The 4,927-nt window shown below is 52.2% G+C and overlaps 1 pseudogene; it reads right to left on the reverse strand.

Moving 5' to 3' along the window:
* Window positions 1-1,436: 1,436 nt before the first annotated feature.
* On the reverse strand, window positions 1,437-3,944 carry LOC103255794 (annotated as a pseudogene).
* Window positions 3,945-4,927: the final 983 nt, after the last annotated feature.

A 4,927-nucleotide genomic window follows, 5' to 3' on the forward strand; every position in this document is an offset into this window, starting at 1 on the left:
ATGACATGGATGAAGAAGGCGAAGAAGAAGTGGCAGGGGAAGCCTGGGAGGCAGCCCAACTGCTGGAAAGGAGTCTAACCCTGGCCATGGGTTAACATGAGCCCTCCCCACCCCAGGAGACACATCCTGAATCGATGGCAGATCATCCCACCACCCTAGTGGAAGGCCAACCCTGAGGCGGACCCTGAGGCCTTATTCCAGAAGGAGAAGCCCATGCTGGCCCTGTATCCCCAGACCACCTGCTTCTGCCATGCACTTATCCACAAACCCCCACAACAGGCAAGGCCACCTCCACAGGATGGGACCTTCCCAAGACTAGAACCAAGCTGACCAGACCGGTCATGGAGTCATCTTCAAACTTCTACCCACTTTTATCTCATCTCCATCCCCTGAGGTGAAGGGACCTGGAAGCTGCCCTCCCTCTTCTGCTTTCCCGAGTTTGTTCTGTCAGCCCCTCCAGCCCTGTCAATCAGCCTCCACCCTCTCCTTACCAACCCTGGGATCCCTAGCAAGGCCCGTGTGGGCCTACTGTTCTTGCAGTCTCACCGCACTTCTGCATTTAGAGGAGATCAAGCTTCAAGCTTACAGGCTTATGCTCCTAATGACTCATTACTGTGGATGCACATTGCCTGAGGGCAGGATCTCTGCCTATCACCCTCTGTGTGGTCTTTAACCCCTTTAACACGGGGACCACAAGCAGCACTAAGCCTTTTAGTTATAGCCCAACTGTATAGCAAGCGAGTCTACCTTCTCCGTGCCCCTTACCCCTTATCCCTGTCCTCTGTTGCTAAGAGCTCTGGTGCAGCAGGGACTGAGGCCTAGATATCTTGACTCAAGTGAAAGATCAAGACAGGAGCGCTTGGCAGCCCATGGCCCAGAGGGCTCCTGTCAATCTAGGGCAGTGCAGGGAAAGGATAGGCTGGCCTGGCCTGGATTTCTCTCACCGGAACCTTCTGTCTGCTCTGCTGCAGCCCTAGGTTGACTACTCAGTCCTATGTTAGGACACTTCCTATACAGATGGCTCGTCCTGTGTCCTCAACGTGGCCCAGAGGTACATGGTGTCTTGTAAGGAGCCCAAGAAAAAGTGAAGTTGCTGGCAGACTGGCCATCTCCTGCCCCTCTCAGGGGTGAACAACAAAGGAAGTTCTGTGATTCAATAAATACTCTTCCCCCTCACCCGCTTCTCCTGGGTTGCACTTCTGCAGACACTCTTTTGCTTCCACGAACAGGGCAAGTTGGGGAGCTGGAGGTGGGGCGGGAGGGTGGTGATGGCCTTATTTGGTCCAGTGGTCATTTCCTCTTCCAACTCGGGTTTTCTCTTGGCTTCCAATAGAGGCTCTGTTGTTGAACACAAATCACATTTTATTCTTAAGCCCATGGGGCAGGCCTGTTTCACACATTCCCTTTAGAGGGATTCCCAGGCAAAACCCTCCACACTATGAGCGGAAGGTGAGGTCGCAACCTGCTATCTTTTCAGCATAGTCGGCATCGAAGCACTCACTCTGGGCCACAGTGAAGGTGGGTTTCCAGTTTCCAGTAATACCTTGGGGAGAGGGAGGTAGGGAGGCTGAGGTTGCACTGCAGAGGAGGTCCTGAGTGACTCAAGGTGAGTTCCAGGTGCTGTTCCTGCCCTCCTCAAACACCTGTGCTGGTGAGGCACCCACTTTTCCTCATGAAAGGGGAGACCCTATGGTCCTTGACTTCGAGGGGGACGGTGCTGTAATTACACAGGGAGTTCTTCATCTCCTCGAAGTGTGCTGGAAAATGTGATCCACTGTCCCCTCTGGCAGGAAACGCCCCACAAACTCCAAGACCTTCAGAATCTCCCTTTTGGAGTTCTGGAGCAGCAGAGGGCTCTTCAGTAGTAGTTTCGATTGCTCAGTAGGCAAACAAAAACCTCAAAAGGGATCTGCCCACTTCAACTAGGAACCTCAAAGCCAGATCCTTGACTCTGGTCCTCTTTCCCTGGAGCAAAATTAATTGTTCTCTGCCCTGTAATTTGTAATAATCAGTGTTTGGTTCCTAATGGTTGTGACAGTCTTCCATGATGGTGGGTCCAGGGCTTCACACACCCTTTGGCATGGACGAGCAATAGCAGTAAAGTGCTGGTCATTTACCACGTGTAGTTCGCTCAGGTGCTAGGAGACACGAGCTATGCATTGATTTGGCATCGTAGCTGAGGATGCTTGGCCAGGAATGTAGGATGGGGAATCCAGGACTGGTGTGGGGTCCGTCCAGGGGAGGGGTCTAAGAGACCCCTCAGGGCCTCAGAGTTACTGCCTCCCAGGTGTGACTTGGAGGGAAGCAGTAACAGATGACCTCACCTCCTTCATGTCCTCATAGAAGAGTTGGAGGATAGGGTGGGTGCGACTCAGCTCCCACCACTGCCGCACGTGCTGGAACCAGGATCCATAGGACACTGCAGAAAGGACCGGGGTTGGTCATCATCTTTGCTAGCTGCTCCTTGGCTCCAGCCACCCTCCTCCTTCCACTGTCAGCCACACCTTCTCCAGCCATGAACTTCTCCAGGAAGCTGTCCCAGGTGCCAGGCTCAGGGTGGACCTTGGCCATGCGGTAGAAATGGTAGTAGGAGACGGCCATATCCTTGGCATTGCAGGCGGCATAGACTACCTGCAGGGCAGAGGAACCTTACCCCCAGCACCATCACCACACACCACACCACACACCAGTTTTGTTTTCGGTTTTCCAAAATGAGAAACGCGCTTAGAAACGACTTGCTTGAGATCTCATGGTACAATTCTGACTGGGATGAGGTCTGAATACTGCTCTGACGCCAAAGTCCTGGCATGTCCCTGGGACCATGCTTTATTCTAGTTTAACATCTATTAATGTCATAATACCCAAATTTAGAGCAAGGCATTCCTACCAGCCCCTTCCTCCGCGGATCTATGGGCGCCCAGATTCTCCCTTTCTCAGATGTGAAGGGTCTCACATTCCTGGTTTTCTGACCCTCACCGGAGCAAGAGGCAGGTGATGTCTCCCATCAAGGTGAGATAAGGTTCTGGCTTGGCCCGGTGGCTCATGCCTGTAATTCAAACACTTTGGGAGGTGGAGGCGAGAGGACTGCCTGAGTACAGGGGTTGGAGATCAGCCCGGGCAACTTAGCGAGCCATCATCTCTACAATAAATTTAAAAATTTGCTGAGTGTGGTGGTGCGTACCTGTGGTTCCAGCTACTTGGAAGGCTGAGGTAAAAGGATCACCTGAGCCCTGCAGATTGAGGCTACAGAGGCTATGAGTGTGCACTTGCACTCCAAGCTGGGCATCAGAGTGGAACTTTGACTGAAAAAAAAAAAAAAAAACCAGAGACAAGCCTCAAAGTAAGTGAGTAGGCCTTATCAGAAAAACAGGCATAGGAGCCTCCTTCTTGGCAGCCACTCACTTTGACCTTCTGTTCCAACACAATCTGAGGCAGTAGGGCCAGAGACAGGTGTGTCTTGATGAGACATGGGTCTGATATATTTTGCAGAGTCTCTGATCTAGTGAACTAGAGTCCCAGTCCTGTCTCCCTCTACTCGCCTAGCCCTCAGCACACTGCCACACACCCGAGAGAGTCCCTGGGACACGGAATCAAGGTTCGGCACCCGAGTGAAAATGGGGACACTGTTACACTTCTCTATGTCACCACCCTGGTAGACGTTGTCCAGTATGTGGCTGATCCAAGTGGTGCCTGTGGCGGGAGGGAGGAAGATGAGAGGTGAGCAGGGCTGAGGGCAGCATTGCTGGCCAAGGTGAGGACTGCAACCCAGGAGGGGTTGGGTGGTCCTGCTTACCTACCTGACTTTGGGTAGGTGCTGATCAGCAGGTCATCAGGCCGGGCCTGGAAGTTCTCCAGTGACCCCAAACCATTTGCCGTGTACTTGATGAAGGGACCCCCTTCACATACTCCAGTGGCGGGTGGGAGGTGTCCTGAGCCAGCTTCATGCTGTTGCAGTGTCAGGGCCCAGAGTCTGACCTGCTTCCCTTAATACCATCATGACAGTACAGTTTGCTGAATTCTTGCTTTAGGATAAGGACATTAAGGTGCAGGACGGTTGAGCAACTTGCCTAAGCTCACCAAGCTACTAAGTGTAGAGCTAGGATTCAAAACCGAATGTAACCCTACTGCAGTAGTTCCCAATTTTGGCTGTCCCTTTAATTAACCTGCAGTGCTTTTTCTTTTTGAGTCAGTCTCTGTCACTGAGGCTGGAGTTCAGTGGCACAAGCAGCTACCACAGTCTCAATTTCCTGGGCTCAGTCTAATTTTTACCTCAGGCTTCTCTGTACCTGGAACCACAGGCACATGCCACCATACCTGGCTAATTGTTTCATTTAGCATAGAGAGGAGGTCTTATCATGTTGCCTAGACTGGTCTCAAACTCCTGGGCTCAGGAAGTCCTGTAGGCTCAGGCTCCCAATGCTTGGATTACAGGCATGAGCCACCACGCCTGGCTCATTCACCTGCAGAGTTTTACAAAATCCAAATACCCAGGCCCAGTCCAACTAAGACTCCCTCTGAGTGGGGGGCAGAGTCCAGAGGCAGGGTTTTTGAAGTTCTTTGGGAGATTCCAGCCTGCACTTAAGAAGACTCTAGGACCTGCCTGACCTAACTCCTTGCTAGCGTTGTCTTACTACTTCCTGCTGTGGCACCCAGCCCCCGTCCAGTGGGCTACTCTCCCCACCACAGGCCCCTCACATGTGGATACCTCCCTGGTGGTCTGGCCTCTGATCCACTAGCCCGGCCACACTTCAGTTTTTGATTCAGAGGCACTTATGGCCGATTGAGCCACTGAGTTTGCTCTTGTTGTCAGGGTGCAGTATGGGAATAAACAAAAATCTAATTGTTCAGCAGAAGGAAAGGTGGGAAACTTAGCCATACTGGAGTGGTTGAAATGGGATATCCATGAGAAAAGGGCAGGGATGTCAGA

Source organism: Carlito syrichta, unplaced genomic scaffold (genome assembly GCF_000164805.1).
Source record: "Carlito syrichta isolate Samal-C Ts95f unplaced genomic scaffold, Tarsius_syrichta-2.0.1 Scaffold288416, whole genome shotgun sequence".
NCBI lineage: Eukaryota > Metazoa > Chordata > Mammalia > Primates > Tarsiidae > Carlito > Carlito syrichta.